This window comes from Lithobates pipiens, unplaced genomic scaffold, assembly GCF_037356315.1.
Source record: "Lithobates pipiens isolate NorthernLeopardFrog02 unplaced genomic scaffold, aLitPip1_a1.2 Scaffold_18, whole genome shotgun sequence".
Lineage (NCBI taxonomy): Eukaryota > Metazoa > Chordata > Amphibia > Anura > Ranidae > Lithobates > Lithobates pipiens.
The window spans coordinates 557671992-557698573 of NW_027507758.1; positions in this window are offsets into that span (position 1 = coordinate 557671992).

Sequence of the window (26582 nt, forward strand, 5' to 3'; positions counted from 1 at the left end):
AGCCGTATTTATCCTGAGATTCAAATATACACAGGTGGACTCTATTTACTAATTAGGTGACTTCTGCAGGTACCGTATTTATCGGCGTATAACATGCACTTTTTTCCCCTTAAAATCAGGGGAAAATCTCTGGTGCGTGTTATACGCCGGTCCCACACCGATTATCAGCTTCTCTGTGGCTTTTCTACCGTTCTCGGTGGCTTTCGGCTATTTTCGGCCATTCTTGGTGGCTTTCGGGTGCATTTGGTGGCTTTTGGAAAGCCAAAAGCCGCCGAGAACGGCCGAGTGCAGCTGAAAGCCACCAAGTGCGGCCGAAAATAGCCAAAAGCTACCATGAACGGCCCGAGAGCTACTGAGCGCCGCCGAGATACACAGGACATCCGCTCTGTATCTCAGCGGTGCCATTTTTAAACGGCAATCCTGCAAAAGACACTGACAAGGCTACAAATGACTGACAAGGCTGCAATGCAAGGCTGCAAATGACTTACAAGGCTGCAAATGACACTGACAAGGCTACAAATGAATGACAAGGCTGCAAATAACACCGACAAGGCTGCATTAATGGGCATTTAAATGTAAGTTTTTTTCCTTAAACTTCCTTTAAAATTCCCTCCTAAACTCGAGGTGCATGTTATACGCATGGCGCGTGTTATACGCTGATAAATATGGTAATTGGTTTCACTAGATTTTAGTTAGGGGTATTACAGTAAAGAAGCTGAAATACATGCCTCCCTTTTCAGATATTTATTTGTAAAAAAAAATTGAAAACCATTTATAATTTTCCTTTTCCTTCCACTTCACAATTATGTGGCACTTTGTGTTGGTCTATCAGATAAAATACATTTAAGTTTTTTGGTTGTAATATGACAAAATTTGGAAAATGTCATGGGGTATGAATACTTTTTTCAAGGCACTGCATATGGTCTCTGAGTACTTTATACCTATGGTTTTCCACTATTTTTCTATTATTCTATGTTTAATCAGTGGCAAAATTGGCTTTTTAATATATTCATAGATTTTTAAAAGTGTAAATAAACTTGTAATATATTTAAAAAAAAAGCTTTTCTCTGTATTAGGTGTGGTTATAATCATTGGAGGTATATTTAAAGTCCCACCATACATACAATTTCTCTACATGATTTCATTGGGATGACACTTTCCAATGTTATAAGTCATGTTTGCCACCACTCCCCAGATTACTTACTCATGGCAACAACTAAGAACCCTTGTTTCAATCTTATGCCTTGTACACATGGTCGGACATTCCGATGACAAAATCCATCTGATTTTTTCTGACGGAATTTGGCCCAAACTTGTGTTGCATACACACGGTCGCACAAATTTGTCGGAAAATCCGATCGTTCAAAATGAAGTGACGTATAACATGTATGACGGGACTATAAAGAGGCCAGTAGCCAATCTCCTAATTTATTCTGAGCACAGTAGCACTTTGTGCGTCGGAATTGTCTACATACGATCGGAATTTAAGTCGGATTTTCTGGTCGTAAAATTTTAGATCCAGATTTCAAACTTTGTGTGTCGGAAATTCCGACAGAAAAAGTCAGATGGAGACCACACACGATCGGAATTTCCGACAACGCAATCCGATCGCACATTTTCCGTCGGAAAGTCCGACCGTGTGTACAGGGCATTACTCTAGCACACTGACATCTGATTGGCTGTCAGTCAACACAGCGCCTCTCTCTGCATTGCTTTGCTGAATGTGTTGCATTAGATTTGTGTGCCGTGACAGCTCCGTGATTTAGGTTAGGCCATATTAGGACACATTCTAATTTTTATGGTGCAGATTCTTGCTCGGTGACTTGTTAGCCAGATGGCGTCAGACTGGGCTTGTTGTGATGATTGGCGATTCCTCAGGAGACTACTAGGGATAAGCATCTCCCTTGTTGCACTTATAAACCTTCCCTGCCAATCATGTCATTCCTCTTTCTCAAACGGCGTGATAATTTCCGATCTTGTTCTCTTCAGCTCTCCTTAAGCATTCTGGCTTTTTTTTTTTTTTACTTTAACAATTTCGTTATTTTTCCAGACATTGCCCGAACAACCAGCCTAAAAGATTATTTTATCTAATATGGTGCGTATATTTATCCCCTCTCGGCTCCCCAGTGTTTTTGTTGAGCAAACGGTGAAGGTCGGTTAATTCCCCGTCCTTGAGAAAGGCATGTATTAAAACATTTTTGAAGGAACAGGGATTAAACTAATGGCGCATGGAATCTGTGCTCATGTGTAAGTTTTATTTTCTCAGGATTTAGTCAAATCAAGTACGTGGGCTCCGTTTTACCCTCTTTTGTCTTATAAATTACATGGTTGCAACAATATAAAGAAAAAAAATAAGTTATTAAATTATACAATAAACCTTTAACACCCATTTACAGATGCTGACGGACTTGCATGATATGGTTAGGGTTAAACAGACACTCTTCCATATGTCGATAATATTTTAAAAGTAATATATACACAGTATAAAAATCACTTTACTGTAGTGGCATATCCATATTTTTCAGATAGAATAAAACATGTATTAGCACAGATTGCCTGCATTACCCCGGCCGCAGTTATACCCTTTATAACTTTCATGGAACACAATCTCAATCCAGGGCTGCTGTAAAACAGTAATGGGCCGTACACACCATCGGATGTTCCGACAACAAATGTTGGATGTGAACTTGTTGTCGGAAAGTCCGACCGTGTGTATGCTCCATAGAACATTTGTTGGAATTTCCGCCAACAAATGTTTGAGAGCAGGTTCTCAAATTTTCCGACAAGAAGACTTGTTGTTGGAAATTCCAAGCGTGTGTACACAATTCCCAAGCACAAAAGTCCATGCATGCTCGGAGTCAAGAAGAAGAGCCACACTGACTATTGAACTTCATTTTTCTCGGCTGGTCGTACGTGTTGTACCGTCACCGCATTCTCCTCCTTCGGAATTTTTGACAACATTTGTGTGACCGTGTGTATGCAAGACAAGTTTGAGCCAACATCCTTCAGAAAAAAATCTATGGTTTTGTTGTCGGAAAATCCTATCATGTGTACAGGGCATTAGAATGTTTTGCAGTGTGTTGGAAGTTGACTTATAGTGTAAATCTTTACCCCCATCTTGACTAATTTTCCCCGTTTTTTTTTTTTACGCATGGTAAAAGAGACTCTTATTCTTTTTGCTGCCGTACCATTTTGTTGTTTTTTTTAGCACACTTTTAAAAATGTGCGTTTTATGCCTGAAGATTACTTATTACTCTAATACAGGGGTGCCCAACCAGTGGACCGCGGAGCCCTCTGTTGTGGCCCACGACCTCCTGCTCTGGGGTGGCTGGTTGGCAATCTCAGAGCATCTGTTTTGTGAATGAAGGCAACGGTAGGGGAAGCAAGGCGAAGCAGAGAGGCATAAGAAGCCGCTTCCTGTGAAGCGCCGCCTCCTGTCACAGGAGGAGTGATACCAAATGCACTCTGCCTGGGACAGCAACAGCCGGCAATACCTGAATGGAAGACTGTTATTATAGGTAAGTTTATTACTAAACTCACAATGTATATCTGGGCATATCTGTTCTTCAGGGGTTACTGAGCTGCTTTCAAACTGATTTGCAGAGCATTTCACCTGCAGGTTACCTGCACTGAGCCATAGACTTCTGTTATTACCTGCCAGTTTGGTGAGCTTTCAGAAAGTGAATTTCACCTGCAGGATCTAATAGAAGTCTATAGCAAAGTGCAGCTAACCCACAGGAAAGCCACAGGTGCACTGCGCTGTGTAAACCCCAGCGCATCAGCTTGAAAGCAGCCTTAGACCCTTTTCACACAATCAATGCGACCCAATTAGACTCTCTATTCACCTCTATGGAGCGGCAGATGTAAACAAACTACTGTCCGTTTACACCCACCTACCTCCAATCTGATCCGCATAAAAAAAGAAGTGTATCTATTCCCTTCCGTCTGAGCAGATCGGATTGGAGGGGCCCTAAGCGTAGAGTGGGCTGTGTCAATGTCCACTCTGCATAAGCAGGGTCTGCTCATTGTGGCCCGCGACCAGTTATCAAGTCGCTTAAGTGGCCCTCACTCTTCAAAAGGTTGGGCACCCCTGCTCTAATACAAGGGGGCCCAAACAGTCCATAGTGGGGGGCCCAAACAGTCCATAGTAGGGGGGCCCAAACAGTCCATAGTGGGGGGGCCCAAACAGTCCATAGTGGGGGGGCCCAAACAGTCCATAGTGGGGGGGCCCAAACAGTCCATAGAGGGGGGGCCGAAACAGTCCATAGTGGGGGGCCCAAACAATCCATAATGGGGGGGGGGGCAAACAGTCCATAGTGGGGGGGCAAACAGTCCATAGTGGGAGGGGGCCCAAACAGTCCATAGTAGGGGGCCCAAACAGTCCACATAGTGGGGAGGGACCAAACAGTCCACATAGTGGGGAGGGACCAAACGGTCCATAGTGGGGAGGGACCAAAGGGTCCATAGTGGGGAGGGACCAAAGGGTCCACATAGGGGTGGGCCCAAACAGTCCACATAGTGGGGAGGGACCAAACAGTCCATAGGGGGGAGGGACCAAACAGTCCATAGGGGGGAGGGACCAAACAGTCCATAGGGGGGAGGGACCAAACAGTCCATAGTGGGGAGGGACCAAACAGTCTATAGTGGGGAGGGCCCAAACAGTCCATTGTGGGGAGGGCTCAAACAGTCTATAGTGGGTATTTTATGAAAGCAGAAAACCTGGAGAATAAAAATATTGTAGCTGCATTTTTGTTATACAACATTTGCACAGCTGATTATCAAACCTGTTTTCAGTAAAAAAAAATTAAAAAAAATTAATTTTAGTGCTTACAAGAAAAATATAATTTTTAATTGTTTTGTACAATTAAAAAAAAAAAATCATGTTAAGCCATGAAATTGTGTGGACACAAAAAAATGCACATTTTCTTTTTTTTACTTTTTTTACTTAACTTTATTGCTATAACAAAGGCCTGATGAGCCTCCCATGTGTAAGAATATGCACTTAATGGCCACTTTATTAGGAACACCTTGCAAGTACTGGGTTGGCCCTTCTTTTGCCTTCAGAACGGACTTAATTCTTCATGGCATAGATTCAACAAGGTGTTGGAAACATTCCTCAGACATTTTTGTCCATATTGACATGATGGCATCCCACAGTTGCTGCAGATTTGACTGCTGCACATACATGATGTGAATCTCCTGTTTCACCACATCCCAAAGGTGCTCTATTGGATTGAGATCTGATGACTATGGAGGCCTTCTTTGTGACACGGTGCAATATCCTGCTGGAAGGAGCCATCAGAAGATGGGTACACAGTAGTCATAAAGGGGTGGACATGGTCAGTAACAATACTCAGGTAGGCTGTGGCGTTTAAATGATGCTCAATTGGCACTAATGCAGTGTACACACGACCAGACTTTTCAACATCTTTTATTAAAAGCAGCACACTTATATATAAAATATATATAAAATATTCTGATATCCACCTGGCCAGTATGGGGACAACAGAACGGCATCAAACGGCAGCCGGTGGTGCAGCAGCAGAGTGGGAGCAAAATGCCAAGCAAGCCTGTTAGGTGGGCAAGGGAAGTGGCGTCCATGGCCGCATACTAGACAACCAGCTGTCAGATTACCAGGATGACGTGGGAAGGGGGTGGGCACAAGATGTTTCAGGGGCCCACCCCTTTTGTCAAGACAAAAGGCAAAACCCCTGAAATTCTTTGTACCCGTCCACCTCTGACTTCCTGCTTGTCTAGTATGCAGCCTTGGCAGCCTGTGTCTCTGACCACGCTGGCCAGGTGGATTACAGTTCATTTTACATGTAAGTGTGGTGCTTTTAATAAAAGGTGTTTCTACTTGCTTTTAACCCCAACTCCCTGTTTTTATGTTTTCTAATTGCTGCCTGTTATGTCAGCCATCTCCTTGCTAGCTATGAGGTCAGACACAGTGCCTCCCTTCCCCCTGTGCTGTCCGACAACATACACTCACTGGCCACTTTATTCAATTGCTTGGTAACACAAATTGCTAATCAGCCAATCACATGAGAGCAACTCAATGCATTTAGGCATCTAAACGTGGTGAAGACGACTTGCTGAAGTTTAAACTGAACATCAGAATGGGGAAGAAAGGAGATTTAAGTAACTTTGAACGTGGCATAGTTGTTGATGCCAGAGGGGCTGGTCTGGGTATTTAAAAAACTGCTGATCTACAGGGATTTTTACACACAACCATCTCTAGGGTTTACAGAGAATGGTCCTAAAAAGAGAAAATATTCAGTGAGCGCCAGTTGTGTGGAGCAAAATGCCTTGCTGATGAAAGCATGGATCCATCCTGCTTTGTATCAATGGTTCAGGCTGGTGGTGGTGTAATGGCGTAGGAGATATTTCCTTGGCACACTTTGGGGACCAATTGAGTATCGTTTAAATGCCATGGCCTACATGAGTATTGTTGCTGACCATGTTCATCCCTTAGTGACTACAGTGTACCCATCTTCTGATGGCTACTTCCAGCAGGATAATGCACCATGTCACAAAGATCAAATCATCTCACCACTGGTTTCTTGAATATGACATTGAGGTCACTGCACTCCAATGGCCTCCACAGTAACCGGATCCCAATCCAACAGAACACCTTTGATATGTATTTTCTTGGCACACTTTGGACCCCTTAGTACCAATTGAGCATTGCCACAACCTACCTGAGTATTGTTACTGACCATGTCCATCCCTTTATGGCTACTGTGTACCCATCTTCTGATGGCTACTTTCAACAGGATATTGCACCATGTCACAAAGCTCAAATGACAATGAGTTCCCTGTACTCCAATGGCCTCCATAGTCATCAGATCTCAATCCAATAAAGCACGGTTGGGGGATGTGGTTGAGATTTGTATCATGGATGTGCATCTGACAAATGTGCAGCAACTACATGTTGCTATCATGTCAATATGGACCAAAATCTCTGAGGAATGTTTCCAAAACCTTGTTGAATGTATGCCACAAAGAATTAATACAGTCCTGAAGTCAAAAGGGGGTCCCACCCCGTACTAGCAAGGTGTACCTAATAACGTGGTCAGTAAATGTAGCTAACAAATAGTGGACTGCCCAAGACAATTTGCAGGAAGAGGAACGAAATCCCTGCCAATTGCCTTGTCTTAGGCAAGTTGTTGGGGCCAAGAAAAACATTTATGCCCTTTTAGCCCTTTCCACTGTTTCAATTGAAACTGGAGATCATGGATGATCTTTAACCAAAACAGCTGCCATTCACACAGAGCAAACAAGAACCGTAAAAAAAAAAAAAAAAAACCTTGTTCAAAAAATAGTTTATTGTTGACATCAAACCTCTTGGCGGTTAGCTTCTCCCTTACGCCATGTGCCTGGCTTTATGCAGCAGTCGGCAGCACACCTCGAAAAAGCTGTTAGCCTTTGGCAGGGCCTTAAAACACCAAGCTGCTACCAATTTTCCCAACTCCCCAGTGACTATCACGTTCTAATGCACAGTCCTTCATTGGTGGCTTTGTAACTGGTGGAATATCTATATCACACGTGACATAACATGTTTACTTCATAAAGACAGCTCAGTGAAAAAAGTATTAAGTTTATTAGGCCGCATAAAATATTACTACACCGTATACAGTTAGTAAAATAGATTCAGATGACAAGGCCTCCAGTTACCCAGAGAGCGGTTTAGATGTGCAAACCACATGTTATTCATTGGGTATTATTTACTGTGACATACGCGTCTCTGTACTCACTTAACAAGCCAAACTCAACTGTATCCTTTTAATAAAGCCCTACCCCTTGTTTCTTATGGCTTTCATTGCTGCGAATAAAACGTTTTCAAAGGAATAATTGTAATGACAGATTCTTCCATAAAGTTTCTTTTATTTCATAACAGCTTCCTGATTCCCAAAACATTTTCTTGCCGATTTGAAGCTCTGTGGGGTTCTTTTTTGGAGAATCGAAATGGTAAACCCCAGATCTATTCCCCATCTGAATTTGATCAGACATTTCTTAGCCGTGTCACAATGGGTCTAATAAGAGTGGATGTGGATGACAGATTGATGGGATGAGATGTGCGCAGGTGGTAGGGGATTACAAACTTGTAGTGGAGAATATATATCCTTGTCTTCCATGTCATCTGTGGATGCTAGTTGTGATTTTTTATTTTTTTTTAGAAGACTTTATTTGGGAACATGCTAAAAGCAGAAAATGTGAAAAAGGGTAATTTAGCTACAACGGATTTTCCCTGTGAATATAGCGTTATTTTTGTATAAAGGATGCATAATAGGAGCTCCTCTCATGTTTATATTGCTTTCCCTAGCTTTATTAAGCTGACATTTAGTCTGCTTATATTTTGTATTCCTTGGTTCCTTTCGCCCCCTCATTAACAAGCTAATGATTTTTTTTTTAACCTCCCTGGTGGTTTTCCCAAGTGATACTCGGGGTTAAATTTCAGCACCATTAGCGGTAACCCCAAGCCACACTCGGGATTGCATAGCAGGATCCTGGTGCGGTATACTTACCTTGTCCCCAGGATCCTGCGATGCCCCCCCCCCCCCCGCTGTGTTTGCAGGCTCTGTCCTCTGCCCGAGGCCTCTGTGTTCCGGGCTCCATTCACTGTGAGCGTTGTGACGTAGGGGGGCGGAGCCCAGCGGCAAATTCAAAAAAGTGATTAATCATAATACATACAGTACAGTGTAATCTTACACATTACATTACTGTATGAAATTATTTCACATCCCTTTTGTCCCCAGTGCTTTGTACAGTGCCCTGCATGCAGTTTTATATTATATATACTGTTATTTCTGCCTGGAAACTGGAGATTGTCCATAGCAACCAAAAAGTGTCCCTTTACATCAAAAGTGGTTTTAGACCAGCTAGAGAACAGCGATAGTAAATTAGAACACTTGCAGAATTGAGCGATAGTGAATAGTGGGGAAATCAATTTTATTATTATTATATTATTTTTATAATTATTTATATTTATTTATTATATCATAATTTATTGTTTTGTGTTTCAAACTTTATCATAGCCGGGATATCTACTAGACTCTTGTTTGGACAGACTTAAGTATGTTATTGCTGAGAATTACAGGCCTACAATATAAAACGCCAAATTTCTATGCAAAATAATTGTACCGCTTTTAGACACAAAAATCTGACATAATCATACCACCAAGGAGGCTACTGGAACCTTTACATATTCGTTGCAAGCCTTATTTTGGACCCAGTGAGGGTATCAATGGGCTTGTGTGCTATTCTATGCAATGCAGGCAGATCGTGGTTAATAATAATAATAATAATAGATTTTATTTATAATGCACTTTACATCAAAAAGATCTCAAAGTGCTACAGGTTAAAATAAACAATTTATACAATTAAACGAATATCTAAAAAAAAAAGAAAAAATTATGGGAGGGGCTACCACAGGTGGCACAGTGGTATAGGGGATAGCAGTAAAAAGGGTCACTGATTCGAATACCAACAATGGCACTAACTGCCTGGAGTTTGCATGTTCTCCCTGTGCCTGCATGGGTTTCCTCTTACTCCGGTTTCCTCCAAAGACATGCTGGTAGGTTAATTGGATCCTGTCTAAATTTTCCCTAGTATGTGTATGTATGAATGTGAGTTAGGGACCTTAGAGTGTAGGCTCCTTGAGGGTAGGGACTGATGTGAATGTACAACGTATATGTAAAGCACTGCGTAAATTGATGGCGCTATATAAATACCTGAAATAAATAAATATCACAGCACCCTAACTCAGTACTCCTCTCCATAGCCCTCGGCCCTGGGGCCAGCACTGGCCTGACTCTTGGGAAGAATTATGCAAATATCAAAATATCTTGATTGGTGGATGTTAATCTGAAGGAGTGCAGACCACCCTAGATAATGCCCACATGGTGAGCCTTTTTTATTGAAAGAACTGAAATCCAATAAATGAAAGAGGTGGGCCAAGGACAGTAGAGCAGGGGAGGTGCTGGATAGATTATGCTGAATGGCCCCCTGCCAGGAAATGAGGTGGGCTCTTTCTGACTTTCTGTCTCTTCTAATGCAGACTGTGGAAAGCTTGCATGTATACCAACCTAGATAACGCTCACATGTGATGATGAACCTTCTTGATTCAAAGAACTGATATCCAATAAATAAAAGAGGTGGGCCAAGGACAGTAGGGCAGGGGAGGTGCTGGATAGATTATGCTTAATGTCCTCCAGCTAGGAAATTAGATGGGCTCTATTTGATATGCTGGATCTTCTAATGCACACTGTGGGGAATTTTACAGCGAGCAGCAAGCAATTTCAGTACAAGAGTGGAGCTTGTACAAATGTAACAGATTGAAGTTAAGGTTGGAGTTCAGCTTTAACATTTCCCCTCACTTCCTGTCTTGGTGAAAATGTTGTCACTGTAATAGGAAGTGATGGGCAACCTCTGTAACAAGCACAGAACAGCATTTATTTTTTATTTTTTAAGAAAGGTGAACCACTATTAACTTTTTATTGCTGTTTAAAATTCTCCACTTGTTTCCTGTGCATGTGATAAACACACAGAATGCAAGGCTGGTCATACACGCTTTGCAGGAAAGAAATTTGCAGGATTCCCCCAGGAAGACAGTATTTGGGGAACTAGCAATTGGTGCAGTGGGAAGCTATCCCTGTCGGGAGAAGACAGTGATTTTTGCTAGCAGCTATAGGTGCCGCTAGCAATAATCGCAAGAGATTTTGGCAGGCTGGTTGTACCCAAGTAGATTGGTCGAACAACTTGGTACATTTAGCCTGCCCAGTAACAGTTACAATCTCGGCCCGGTTTCTGGTGGGCCGGCCAAAATTCAAACCATGTATGGCTGGCCTAATATTATTTTATTATTGGTATTTACAGTATATGGGGCAAACAATTGACATATCTACAGTATATTTTGTACATCCACATCAGTCACTGCCTTCAAGGAGCTTACAATCTAAGATTCCAACTCACATGCATGCTAGGGCCAATTTGGACAGGAGCCAATTAACCTACCAGCGTGTCTTTGAAGCATAAGGTGTGCATGCAAACAGGAGGTAGTGCTGACCACTATGTGTCAACCAGTAATAAAACTCTAACAGAGGATCAAATCACCAGCTTACAGTTGTGATCATAAGTTTACATACAGGCATACCCCACTTTTAAGTACACAATGGGGTTTATTTACTAAAGCTGAAAAGTGCAAAATCAGACTCACTTCTGCATAGAATCCAATGAGCTTCTATGCCCAGCTTGTTTAAGCTTTTGTAATAAAACCTGGAAGCTCATTGGTTTCTATGCAGAAGTGAGCCTGATTTTGCACTTTTCAGCTTTAGTAAATAAACCCCATTGTGTACTTAAATGTGGGGTATGCCTGTACTCTGGCAGGATTTATGATTTCTTGGCCATTTTTCAGAGAATATGAATGATAACACAAAAACATTTCTTTCACTCATATTTAGTGTTTGGCTGAAGCCATTTATTATCAATCAACTGTGTTTACTGTTTTTAAATCATAATGGCAACAGAAACTACCCAAATTACCCTGATCAAAAGTTTACACACCCTCGGGATTTAGGCCTGATAACATGTTGACACAAAGGGGTTTCAATGACTATTAAAGGTAACCATCCTCACCTGTGATCTGTTTGCTTGTAATTAGTGTGTATAAAAGGTCAGTGAGTTTCTGGACTCCTGACAGACCCTTGCATCTTTCATCCAGTGCTGCACTGACGTTTCTGGATTCTGAGTCATGGGGAAAGCAAAAGGTAGTTGAACTGTATAAAACAGGAAAACGATATAAAAAGATATTCAAGGAATTAAGAATTGCAGTGTTCAAACTCTAATCAAGAAGTGAAAAATGAGGGGTTCTGTTGAAACCAAATCACGGTGAGGTAGACCAACTAAAATTTCAGCCACAACTGCCAAGAAAATTGCTCGGGATGCAAAGAAAAATACACAAATTCAGATGAAATACAGAACTCTTTGAAAACATGTGGTGTGTCTGTTTCAAGATGCACAATAAGGAGGGACTTGAAGAAAGATGGGCTGCATGGTCGAGTCGCCAGGAGAAAGCCATTACTGCAAAAATGTCACAAAGTATCCCACTTACAATACGCCTGAGCACAGAGCCTCAAACCTTCTGGCACAAAGTCATTGGTAGTGATGAGACCAAAGTTTAGCTTTTTGGCCACAACCATAAACACTACTCTTGGAGAGGAGTCAACAAGGCCTATGATGAAAGGTACACCATTCCTACTGTGAAACGTGGAGGTGGATTGCTGAGGTTTTGGGAATGTGTGAGCTACAAAGGCATAGAAAAATGCTGGCAAGATGAATGCAGTATGTTATCAAAAAATACTGGAGGAACATTTGCATTCATCAGCCAGGAAGCTGCTCATGGGACGTACTTGGACATTCCAACATGACAATGATCCAAAACACAAGGCTAAGTCGACCTGTCATTGGCTACAGCAGAATAAAGTGAAGGTTCTGGAGTGGCCATCTCAGTCTTCTGACCTCAATATCATTGAGCCACTCTGGGAAGATCTCAAACATGCAGTTTCATGCAAGACAGCCCAAGAATTTATAGAACTGGAGGCTTTTGTCAAGAGAAATGGGAAACTTTACCATCTGAGAAGATAAAGAGCCTCATCCACAAATACTACAAAAGACTTCAAGCTGTCATTGATGTTAAAGGGGGGCAATACACGGTATTAAGAACTGGGGTATGTAAACTTTTTATCAGGGTCATTTGGCTAGTTTCTGTTGTCATTATGATTTAAAAACAGTAAACACAGTTGATTGTTAATAAATGGCTTCATCCAAACACTAACCATAAGTGAAAGAAAAGTTTTTGTGTTATCATTCATATTCTGTGAAAAATTGTGAGGAAATCATAAATTCTGGCAGGGTATGTAAACTTATGAGCACAACTGTATGTCCAGGGCACCTATGCGAAGGCAACATCACTGATAAGAACACGGTAAATACTAATTAGCCCAAATCTCAGAGAAGACATTACTGTACTGTGACGGAAGGTCATCTTATGAGATTTGGGTTACTCAGCATTCTCCATATCTTTTCAGAAAGATGAAGACATCACCCCTTGCAGTACAGAAACCAAAGAAAAGCTAAATATATGAACTCAATTTTTTCTCCAACTGTTTTCTTTTTCCCTTTTGGCATGGGGGCAAAATAAGTGGACCTTGCTTGTAGTGCAAAGTCTGCTCTAAACATTCAGCGGCTAGGATTTACCTAAATGACCTTACCCAGAATTCCATTCTCCTTTTTTTTGCATGTTTCTGCGAATAATAGCACATCCTCCTTAGAAATAAGCTGTTACAACTGTGACCATGGTAGATGATGCAAGTCAATGAGACTTCAGCACAGCAGTTTCCATATCCCCACCACAAGAAGAGAACTTTAACATCCAACATGAGAGTGTAAGGAGCTGAATACAGTGGAAAATATGCAGCAGCTCCCATTGGGATGGGAAGCATTGAATGAAAATCAACCCAGTCTGTTTGTTTTATATCATGTTTAATTTCTTGGGTTCTTCTTTGGCAAGTGTTCCCTCCTGTGAATGTGTGAGGTGGCCTGTTCTATAGTTACTAATTATTCAAACAGGAGATGGTGATGTCATTGCCTGTTTTCCATATGCATTGGACCAAACCGAGTGACAAGCCTAGTGTGATCATGGCCACCAACAAGAGGACTTGGGTGCAGAGCCAGAGAGTTTGACAGGAGGAATGGGACCTAGCAGGCTCACCGCAGTCTTTTCAGTGCTCCGTCACTCATTTCTGATGACTAAATGCTAGGTGATGTCTAATTATCTTACTTAGTCTGTTTGTGTTCCCCTGCCAACCCCCCAATTCTGCCAAGTCTAAATATAACTACCTGCTATGGTCAAGAGTGCAAAATCATTATTGAAACGAGAAAAGGGAAAGGCTTCCACCCACTTCAACTTCCTTCCACTTAAAGTGAAGTAAACGCCCATGTATGATTTTTACCTATAGTTAAGCCTATAATAAGACTTACCTATGGGTACTGTAAATATCTAAGTAAGTAATATTTACTTTAAACGCAGCCGGTGGTGTCACAGGCACATGAAGGAACGGCATACCCAAACTATTCCTTCAGAGCCATGCCTTAAAGTTGTTGTAAACCCTTACAATCCACTTTTTGCTACAGGTAAGCCTATAATAAGGCTTACCTGTAGGTACCGCAGATATCTCCTAAACCTGCACGGTTTAGGAGATAACCCCTGTATCTGCATGTGCCAATGTCATCGGCACATGTGCACTGAAGCAATGGCACGCACACATGTGCCAATGTCATCGGCACATGTGTACTGAAGCAATGGCACGCACATCATTACCAGCGGCTCACAGCGCCGGAGCCTGCAATACCCAGAAGTAACTCCGGGAGCGATGTTGCCAGCCGGTGCTGTGTACGGGCACCGCAGCGGGGGCTTCGATCTTAGGTGAGTATTACATAATGAGCTAGTATGCTATGCATATTAGCTCATTATGCCTTTGTCTTGCAGGTCTTTTTTTTCCTATGTGGGTTTACAACCACTTTAAACAGCAATTCCCGAGTGCATCACTGGCTGGGCCATTCATATCGCCGAAGCCCGGGAACCCGGAAAGAAGACTGGGTGAAGATGGAAGCGCCACTGGAGGACTTTGTTTTTAGTTAAGTCTGTCATAATGTGCTTGTATACAATGCATTCTAGCACATTATGACTTAAACCACCCGGGGCCTGATTTATTTTTATTTTTTTGGATGCGGTTTACCACTGCTTTAAAGAGGAAGTAAACCCTGATGGGTTTTACTTCCTCTTTTGCTCCCTGCAAATCCTGCAAATGAAAAGCATAATGGGCTAGTAGGCACTGCCTACTAGCCCATTATGTGACACTTACCTTCAAATGAAGCCAGCGATGTCCCCTGCGCAGGTCACGTCCATCTTCGCCCCCTCTTCCTTCCGGGGGCCACGGACTCCGGATCTGTGACTGGCCGGAGCCGCGTGACATTACTGCCGTACGTGCGTGCAAGAGCCGTCAGTCATGGCACACACTGGGGAAGAAACGGCACAGAGGTCCGTTTCTTCACAGCGCATGCACTGATGACAATATCGGCACTCTACAAGTGAAATATCTCCTAAACAGCGCACAGAGAAATTTCCACTACCTATAGGTAAGCCTTATTCCAGGCTTACCTATAGGTATAGAAGTCACACAAAAGACTTTACAACCACTTTAAGGAACAGGTCTTTTCTGACACTTTTTTGCTATCTGTATTTTTTTGCTATACAGTGACTTAAAACCCCCATACATACATTTTATATATATATATATATATATATATATATATATATATATATATCTTTTTTCTTTTTATTTTTTTTTAGCAGACCCTAATGAATAAAATGCCATTGTTGCAATGTTTTATATCACACTGTATTTGCGCAGCGGCTTCTCAAATGCAATTGTTTTTGAAAAAATACACTTTAATGAATTCTGATGCAAATAAAACACTGTATATAACCCAATTGTTTGGTACAATATAAAAGATGATGTCACACTGAGTAAATAGATACCTAACATGCTTTAAAATTGCGAATGCTTTTAGCGTGCTTCGATTTTTCAGACAGCTTCTGCTTCAGTATTGTCTTGATTCAACAGTTCTGGTAGTGGTTATACTTGGATGTGGCAAGTGAGATTTAACTCAGCTTTCCAAAAAATGTAGTTAATCACACTTCATTCATGATTTTACAAATGGGGGGGGGGGGTTCAATTACTTTTTTACCTAGGGCCAAGCAGGTTTGGACAGATTTTTTCCTTAATAAATTAATTTTGTATTTACTCGGGTTATCCTTGAGTAATATTAATATTTCCTTTGACGACCTGCATAATTTAAGTGTGGCAAATATGCAAAACAAATAAAAAATCCATAAGGGGCAAATACTTTTCACAGCACTGTATATAATAGTTATGTAAAGGCAACATATATCTAAACAGAGTTTACATTTTACTTGAAATCACCAAAAATCTGGGTTTTCATTACCCTAAAACTTCAGGAAAAATCTGAATTTTAAAGGAACATTTTCGCATTTTGCTAAAAAACATTGAAGTCAACAGAGAAGGCAAAATGAAGGTGAATTTTTTTTCAGGGTGCAATGGGTTTAAAATAGTCCAAAAGTGTCACAAAAGCTTTTTTTTAACCCTTATCCTGTATATGTTCTTGCCATGTGTCAAAAGTGGTTTGTCATGAAGTAGAAGTGGTATTTTATGTTGTTATAACCTGTAACAGAGTTGTATTATGATCAAGTCCAGTGGTTGGTTATGTTGTAAATGTAATGTTTTATGTCAGTATAAAAGATGTATCAGATTGTTGTAGATGTGTTGCTTAAAGCGGTAGTAAACCCGCTAATTATTATTATTATTTTTAACACCTGCAAAGCAAAAGGCATAATGAGCTAGTATGCACCGCATACTAGCTCATTATGAAATACTTACCTTAGAACGAGGCCCCGACATCTGGCCCGATCCATGCCGAGGGAGCTGACATGCTCCCTCTGCGTTTCTTCCGGGTATCGCGGCTCCGGCGCTGTGAGTGGCCGGAGCCGCGATATCGTCACTCCCACGCACGCGTGTGGGAGATTTCATCCCGGCCGGGCCGGCCACTGCCAGACTTTCAGCCGAGAATCCCCTTGTGCGCATGCGCCGCTGCAGTCAGCGGCGCATACCGAGGGGAATATCTCCTAAACCGTACGGGTTTAGGAGATTTTTTTTTACCTACAGGTAAGCCTTATTATAGGCTTTCCTGTAGGTAAAAGTTAAAAAAATGAGTATACAACCACTTTAATGTTACTCTAAAATGTAACAGAATTGTATTATGATCATTTTCAGTGGTCGGTCATATAGTAGATGTAATATTTTATATTAGTATAACATGTAACAGATTATTTTATACTATGATCATTTCCAGTGGTTGGTGTCTTATATATTATTATATTATATATTAGTATAAATTGTATAACCGTGTTAAAATTGTTTCTAATGGTCGGTCATGTTTTATAGATGTGGTGTTTTATATTGGTATAAAATGTAACATTGCAAGGCAGAGAGGAAAGATCCCTGGTGCCGCACATCCGCAGAGTCCTATGGTGGTATGAGAGAGACAACCTCAGCCAGGTGGGGGCGTGGCGTGGTGGGATCCCGCCAGGCCACGCCACCCCCTGGCTGAGGTTGTCTCTCTCATACCACCATAGGACTCTGCTGATGTGCAGAACCAGGGATCTTTCCTCTCTTCCTTTCAGTGATTACAGGAGCTGGGACGAGTTCCATCCCTTGCTGGCACTCCTGAAGTGGTTGCAGCATCACCCACACTAATCCTCATAGTGATCGAGCCTGAGTGGCACACTAAACAAACCGTGGGTCACAATAAAATTTAACACAATGGTAATATGATCATTTCCAATGGCCAGTTGTAGATGTAGTACTTTCAGTCTGTAAAGATGTCTGGTGGCCAGGACATATTGGAAATGTAGTATTCTGTCTTTTATAAAATGTAGAATATTTTTGTAATGCTGCTCATTGACATGCAACTAAGAAAGGGGTTGTAAACTTCTTTTTTTTTTAAATGACAAACATGTCATACTTACCTCTGGCTCTCCCGGCTCCTCCTCTTCTTGAGAGCCTCCACGGAGACCCGCATTCCCTGGGGGGCACTCGTGCAGGTGCACCCCTGAGTCCTGCTGCTGCGTCCATTGTCACAGACAGCAGGACTCAGCCCCAGCCCCGGCTCCCATGTCACTGACTTTGATTGACAGCAGCGGTAGTCAATGCTATCAATCCAGCCAATGAGGACCTGAGACAGTGGCTGGAGCTGCTCTGCTCGTCCCTGTCACTGAAACGATCGGGTTCAGGAAAGTAAAAGGGGGGCTCTGGGGGACTGCTGCACTACAAAAGGTTTTTCACCTTACTGCATAGATTGCAGTAAAGTGAAAAACATAAAGGGTTTATAACCCCTTTAATGTTCAAATCAGTTCCATTGTTATAAAAAAAGGATGTCCCAGTCTATCTGGATTTACTATCTATAAAATATCAGCAAAAGAAACATCTATCCAATAAAAAATCATCATAAAACCTGATCTTAATCAACCTGTTCCCATTGCCTTAATCATTCTTGCAAACGCTCTTCCAGGTGGAAGCTGTGTCGTCATGCTTCCATAGTCGAGAATGCCACAACAACATGTTCAGTTTCATGTGAGGATCACAGGCTTGGAGGGCCGCGTTAAAGCCTAGGCAATATTTTGTCGCTTCTCACAGTACAGCACTCCTCCCGTATTCCTTTGAGGCTCCTGGTTTCAAACCACAGCTCTGTTCCCCTGCCAACTCCTTAGAAGTGTTTAGTGACTAGAAGACTGCTGCCTGCTCTACTCAGAACCTCACACTTCATTTTTTCCAGATCCTTGCATGCAGCAGCAAATATTTCACCAGCCGGGCTTGCTGGCTACCACCATAAATCAGACTTAGGACCCAAAATAATATCCAGGCCTGTCAAGGTATTAAGCTTTTATTCTTAGACGGGATCCACGGGTAAATGAGGGCTTGTGTTTTCCTTAAGAAGCATAAGGAGAGGAGAAGGATTATGTTTGGCCCTTGGCCAGAGAGAAAAAGATAAAATGCAGAATGGATGGTGACTGGTTTGAAGGGATTTGAAAAGGACTTAAGCATGAAAAAGTGGCTTTTCTTATAGAAGTTTCAGTGAAATATGAAACCAGGTCTGAATCTCATAAAGAGTTTGACATGGGCTGTTCACGAGAAAAGCATTAGAAAAATGAGAAGGGCAGAGGTGGATGGCGGGGGGACCGGTGTACATGAAGCCAACTTTATGGAGTTAACTCTTGTGGATCACAGCAGAAAGGCCAGGTCCACCTAAAACTAATATTCAGGTTCTGAATCTATGTTGATAGGTTGAATCTCCTAGCCAGACTTCCATGTTCTTCCTGACTTTACAATGTAAACTTTTCATTCTCTAGTTTAGAAGTCTCCATAATGTTAAATTGTTACATGAATGAGGATTTCTGAAAGAGAGAGAGTGTCTTCTTCACCCAGTCCAAAGTGGAAAATGAGGTGGATACTTCATCTGGACCACAATGCAAGCTAGGGTGGATACCTCACCAAGGCCACAATGAAAGATGAGCTGGATACCTCATCTGGAACACAGTAAGGTGTATTCTTCATCCAAACTACCTGAAAGGTTAACTAGATACCTTATCATAATTACATCGGAAGGTAAGGTGAATACTTCACCCAGGCCTCAGTAGAAGGTAAAGTGGATACCTCATCCAGACGACAGTGGAACTTTATCTAGTGTTTCAGCACCATAATCTAGATCCGCGGTCTCCAAACTGTGGCAACTTACCTGTCTTTATCTGGCCCTTGGGGCTTTATTCCCCCTACTGACACCATCAAGCACTAATTCTCCCATTAATACCAATGATGGGACACTAATGCTGAGGCATTTTCTACACCCACTAGCCACAGTCCGGCCCCCCTAAAGCCTGATCTAGATCATGGAACATGAAACAAAAAAATAATAATAATTACAAGATGTTGATTCTACCTACTGACTTTTACACAGCACAAGATTGGTCATTCTGTGTGGTCATTGAAGGAGAGCTCTATTAAGAAAGAATATCACCAGTAAATTTAGAGAGAACTGTAAAGTCTAGAATTCTGATGGTAGTTACAGTATAAAGACTGAACTGAGCATGCAACAAAAGGCAAGGAATAAAAAGCTGGATGAATTATGAAAAGTCTTCCTGCAGGAGGCAGGTCACAGGGGTGTCTGATATATAAGTATAATATATAATATATAAGTACAGGAAACGTGAGGTGCTAATGGAGGCTGGCTATAGATTGTATCAATTAGAAATAATAGACTGCTCACTTGACAATGTCACAGCTTTCCGTGTGTACATTGTAAGGGGTTCACTCCAAGTATAGCGCTCTAAGGACACCACCACTGGCTTTTATCTGTTTCAGGGCTGGTTTTGCCCACTTTTATTTAAAAGAAAGTTCAAAACAAAACACAGAAGATTCTCTTATGGGGTAATCACTATTTCAGTCCTGCTACCAATGTAAACAATTTTCAGCCCTTCTGGCTTGTAAACGCAGCTCTCCAGCTAAGGCCTTACACTTTAGGGCCTTGGTCTGTCTCCCACAGACCGGACGATCAGCACCTGCGTGCGTACAGCAAGTAGCCTCGTGCCACACTGGCTCCCACCTCTCTCTCCTAGGTGAAGCCCTACTGACTCCTGTCTGCAGGGTGGACTTGTCTCCAACTGGGAGCCTAGAGCCTTGGTCTGGTGATTACTTAAAGCCCAGAACACAGCTGAATCATTAGTAAACTGGCTTTTTATTAGACCTGAATCCTGGTAAGGTACTGCCCTGCTACATATCCCCCCCACCGTTTTGACCCCAGAGGGGGCATAACCCACCAACCCATTCTCTTCCACTTAGGACCTCTGAGCTAGCTCTTAACTAAAAGGGCCAAACCCAGTCTTATCAGGTGACCTTCCCTGTGTCCCCCTGCTACACTGACACAAAGATATCTGACTTTTTACGGGTGCGCTTCCAAAAGAGCCATCTGCCCATTTTCCTTGGGTCCACCCTTTTTTTTTTTTTTTTGAAAATACTTTTTATTGAGTTTTTGTGGAAAGAAAAGAAAAAGAGAGGAGAAAAAAACGAAAAAAGAAAATATAAGAAATTATAGAATAAAGCCTTTGGGCATCCCCCGGCTTAAACAACACACACAATAACAGTCCTATAAGTTCTAATACATCTAATGTAACTATTACAACTTAAACTACTCCTGCTATTAATTTGAAGGGATATTGGAAAGGATAATGGGTCATGTACTGTAGGTGACCATGTCAAGGAGGGGTGCTTAGGCTGGGAGAAACGCACTTAGGTGTACCATCATATCGCCAAAATTAGGTAATCAGCGCCACAAGGCATTTGGTCAAAGTAAACAAACAAAGGGATCTAGATCTTATTGTGTCGAGTTTGAGATGTCTGAATCTAACCACACTTGCCAAATTTTATCAAACTTGGCTGGGCAGCATCTAGCGTTATAAGTCACTCTGTATAATGGCACCGCTGAGTTGATCAACAATTTCCATGAGTTCAAGGTGGGTACCTCTGATTGTTTCCATTTTATGAGTAAAGCCTACCTAGCATAAAATAATAGGAGTCCTATTAGGGTTCTGGTTGTTTGATGGTGGGCCAGGGGGCTGACCAGACCCAGCAGGCAGAACGACACCTTCAGTGGAACATGGACCATGAGCAGAGTTTCTATGAATTTTGTGACCTCTGTCCAAAAGCAGTGGATCTTGGGACAGGACCATAACATATGGTTGAAGTCAGCTTCAGCTATACCACACTTCCAACAGTTGGAGGAGGAATTTGGGTAAATTTTGGATACCCTCTGGGGTGACAGGTAAACCCTGTGGATCAGTTTAAATTGCATCAACCGATCTCTTACGGAGATAAGTTGTAGAAAGGGATACTCCCAGGCACCTTCCCAGTCCTCCGAGTCAAGATCAGGGATCATGCCCTGCCATTCAGAGAACAAATCCTCCAGACCAAAGTGGACTGAGGGTAAAAAGGCCTTGTAAATGGTAGGAGGTGGGTTTGAGCAGAGGGACTTCCCCCAATGTGGACTCGAGGTTGGACTATAGGAGAAGCACTGGGGTGGATCCAAATTGGGTAGTGAATGCGTGGCGAATTTGAAGAAATCATAAGAATTGTTGATTAGTAAGCCCAAATTTCTCCTTAAAGGTATCAAAGGATAGAAGGGAGCCGCTAGTAAAAATATGTTCCAGTTTTTTGATACCTCTTGCAGCCCAGAACCCTGGGTCTGGGACAGACTGAAACTCTGACAAATGTGGATTGAGCCACAGGGGGGTGTGGGGGTCTCCTTGTAGTTTACATACCACTAGTTGCCAAGCCCTGATCACTGCCTTCATGGAGAGTGTGAGAGGAAAGGGGGCCCTAACACCTCTATGCAGAGCATTTCTCAGTGCCTCGTATGAACTGAGGTGCACGGTTTCAAGGACTACAGCAGCATTGGTGTCGTCTGAGGCTAACTACCGTATTTATCGGTGTATAACACGCACTTTTTTCCCCTTAAAATCAGGGAAAATCACGCCGATTGTGAGTTTCTCTGCAGCTTTCGCCTGATTTTGGCCGTTCTCGTCGGTTTTCGGCCGTTCTCGTGGATTTTGGCCACTCTTGGCGGCTTTCGGAAAGCCAAAAGCCACTGAGATTGGCTGAAAGCCGGCGAGAACGGCCGAGTGTGGCCAAAAGACGCAGAGAGCGGCCGAGAGCTACCGAGCACCACCGGGATACACAGGAAATCCACTCTGTATCTCAGCAGCACCATTTTTAAATGGCAAGGCTGCAATGCCAGCCTGCAACGACACTGACAAGGCTGCAATGACACGGCTGCAAATGACACTGACAAAGCTGCAAATGACACTGACAAGGCTGCAATGACAAGGCTGCAAATTACACTGACAAGCCTGCAGATGGACACTGACAAGCCTGCAGATGGACACTGACAAGCCTGCAGATGGACACTGACAAGGCTGCAGATGGACACTGATAAGGCTGTATTGATGGGCATTTAAATGTAAGTGTGTTTCCTTAAACTTCCCTCCTAAAAGTTTTTTTCCTTAAAATTCCCTCATGAACTTGGGGTGCATGTTATACGCCTGCGGGTGTTATACGCCTGTGGGTGTTATACGCCTGCGCGTGTTATACGCCCATAAATACGATAGTTATGGGCGTGGGATAGTGCAACAAATAAATATTTCTTAAGATCCAGACAGGCTAGACCACCCTCTGTCCAGGGCCTTTTGAGTATAGATTTATTAATTCTGGGGGGGGGGGGGGGGGGCTAGACTTCCACTGAAAGGAGGTTATAGCGGAGTCAAAGTTTTGAAAGAAAGATTTGGGGATCCAAATTGGGGAGTGCCTCAGGCACAACGTTTGAGTTGCGTGAGTAAGGGGTATAGATTTAATTTAGCAAAGTCAGAGACTCTAGGTGTAATGTCAATGCCCAAATATTGGACGGAGGAGGACCAGGTCAGGGAGACAGAGGGGTCTGCATGAAGATTTGCCTGAAAAGGGACTAGGTCAATAGAGACTGCTCAAGATTTGTTCCAATTGACTCTCAGCCTAGATAATTTGTAAAATTCAAAAATAATGTTCAGAGCAGCACGGACGGACAGAGGGTCCCGGGTCATTGAGAAAAAGCATGAGGTCTTCCGAGTATAGAGCAAGTTTTTCAGTGATAGAGCCGACCTTGATGCCTTTTACTAAGTCTAAGTCTGAGGGCCATAGCCAGGGGTTCTATAACCAGGACGAACAAAAACGGGGAGAGGGGATACCCCTGCCTAGTACCTCTCTCTACTGGGAAGGGATCAGACAGCAGGCCCCCTAATTTGACTTGTGCAATTGGGGATTTGTATAATATGTCTCTCCACTTGCAATGGGAAGGACCGAATCCATATGTCTGTAGGACTGATTTCATGTATTGCCAGATTACTGTATCAAAGGCTTTTTCAATATCTAATGCAACCATTACACTGGTTTGGGAAGGAGAATTTGGGAGCTGCAGATGAGTGAAAACTCTTCGGAGATTAATGTCAGTGGATTTTCCTGGCATGAACCCGGTTTGATCGGTGTCAACCAGTTCAGGCAGGACATTGAGCAACCTAGTGGCGAGGATCTTGGCCAGAATTTTTAGGTCGGGAGGCCAGGAGTCCAGGTTTAGGTCGGGAGGTCAGGGGTTTAATATAGAAATAGGCCTGTAGGAGGCACAATGTTTGAGATCTTTGGCCGGTTTAGGGATGAGTATAATGTGGGCACCGTACATAGTGGGCGGTAAGGAGTTAACCTCTAAGCTGTGGGAGAAAATTAGCTGAAGCTTGGGGGCTATAAGCTTTTTACCAGTCACCTGGACCTGGAAGGCCATCTGTTCCAGGGGTTTTGGAGGGAGGGGGAGTGAGGCGATGGCCAACTCTGTCTCATGGGTTGTTATTGGGGCCTCTGCCACTGGAGCGGTGCGCTTGCTGGATGTTAAAAAAAAGTCCTGCAAGCAGCATCTAAATCGCCCCTGCCCATTGAAATCAATGGACGCTATTAACCCTTTATTCAGTCACTAGTGGGGATTAAAAGTGCCTGCTAGTGGCCGCAAAGCGCCTCTATAACGGCAGTAAAGCGTTGATAAAAATAGTGGTACTTTACTGCCTGAGCCACCGCGTCTCAGTGTGAAAGTGCCCTAAGGTTTGACATGATGGGTATCTATTTACTCGGTGCAACCTCATCTTTTATTTTTTACCAAAAATGGGTGTAATTTATTGTGTTTGTTTGCCCTAAAATTCACGTTAGTATATTTTTCACTGAAATTGTATTTCCTAAACCTTTGAGGCAATATCATCTAAAATAAAAACTATCACTATTTTATTCTCTAGGTTGTCTGCTTTCAGAAATTATATATTATTTGGGGGTTTTTATGTAATCTTCAGGCCTAAAATGATTTTTTAAACATGTGTGAAAAAAAAAAAAAAACATGTTTCCTGTGGAGAGTGGAGCTCCAGCCAGATACTTTTGGGAAATGTAGATCTGACAGAAAACATGTGACATCCACTCCCACAAGTTTTTTCTAGCGTCTATTGAATGTTTGTTTCATTAAAGCTCATTAAAAAAAAAGTGCAGTGGAGGTGCCATGTTTCCTGTCAAAAGTGGAGCTCCAGTCTGTTGCCAGCCCCCTCTTATACACTTTGCTTCTTAAAGAGGAAGTAAACCCTCCTGCAAAAAAATAAATAAAAACACTTCCTGCAAGATAAAGGCATAATGAGCTAGTATGCATAGCATACTAGCTCATTATGAATTACTTACACGAGAATGAATCCCCCACAGCCATCCTCGTCTCCCCCTCAGGCTGCCCACATGTCACCCGGGGCTTGATTCTGTATATCACGGCTCCAGAGCTGTGATTGGCCAGACCCGTGGTGACATCACAGCATGTACTGCCATTGCTTCAGTTGGCTTGGTGCGCATGTGCCGCATGACGTCGCCACATGCAAATACAGGTGATATCTCCTAAACTGTGCAGGTTTAGGAGATATCCAGTGCAGCTACAGGCAAGCTTAATTATAGTCTTGCCTGTAGTTTAAAGTGGTTGTAAAGGGTTTACAACTACTTTAAAGGCTAAGTTCACCTTTTTTTTTTCTCATGTACTTCTTTTGCAAAAATATCAAAGCTTTCCATTAATTCTACACAGGCTTACTTCACTGTGTTCATGGATGTTCCCCAAACGATCCATTACTTCTACCTTACTTCCTGGGCAGACTATAGGTCATGACACAGGAAGGCGTTGACCAGATCACCTCATTAGCACACAGCCAGCATCATTCACCATCCTACATACCCACCCACTGATCACACTCCTCACTAAATACACAGACATCAATTTTTTTTTCCTTCCTTAATTGAAAACTTGCATAGATCATTCATTTGGCATTTTTAAGTGTGTAGGAAATGAGAGGTGAGATAACAGCCTATGTGGAGCAGAGCTGTAGTATTGAAAACAGGGGAAGTGTGTCCTGGGTTCTGTAAAGTTCACCATACACTATACAATCTGATTGTACAATCTCCTTTAGATCTACCATCAATTCTGTAGTGCAAGGTCCTGTCTGATTGGATACAAAATTGTACAGAGATTGTACAATCAGACTGCATAGAATTGCATCAGATTGTATGGCTATTGCCGCGTACACACGGTCGAACTGTTTGACGTACTTAGTCCGTTGAAACACACTTCAGCGGACAATCCGCTCGTGTGTGGGCTTCAGCGGACTTTTTCAGCGTGCAGTCCGGAGTACTAAGAATTTCGGATTTTCCAAAAATCTGTCCGTCGTACTTTGGTTTCAGCGGACAATACGGTCATCAGTATGCTAGTTCGACGGACTAAGAATGGCGCATGCCCAGAAAGGATTTACACAGCGGAAGGGTGCTTTGCTGTGTCTTGGACTTCCTATTTCTAGTCCCGTCGTACGTGCTGTACGTCATCGCGCAAGCTTTCGACGGACTGTTTGTGTATCCGTGTGTGGTCAAGTCCGTTCAGTGGAAACTACGACGGATTGTCCGTCGGATTGTATGACGGACTAAGTACGGCATACAATCCGCTCGTGTGTACGCGGCATATCTTTATACAAGTAGTGTACATAGGAAGTAGCGGACAGAAACACTTAGAGGGTTACTAAACCCTTGTTTTTTTTTTACAACAAACATATCAAACTTACCTCCACTGTGCAGTTTGTTTTGCGCATAGTAGCCCTGATCTTCCTCCTCTGGGGTCCCCCGGAGGCATTAGCGGCTCCTCCCGGCATCTGGAAACCACCTAGGAGAAGTGCTCTCCCAGGGGGTTAACGTGTAGGTGCGCTCCAGAGTCCAGCATTTGCGTCCATAGACACAGAATGCCAGACTCGGCCCCGCCCCCTG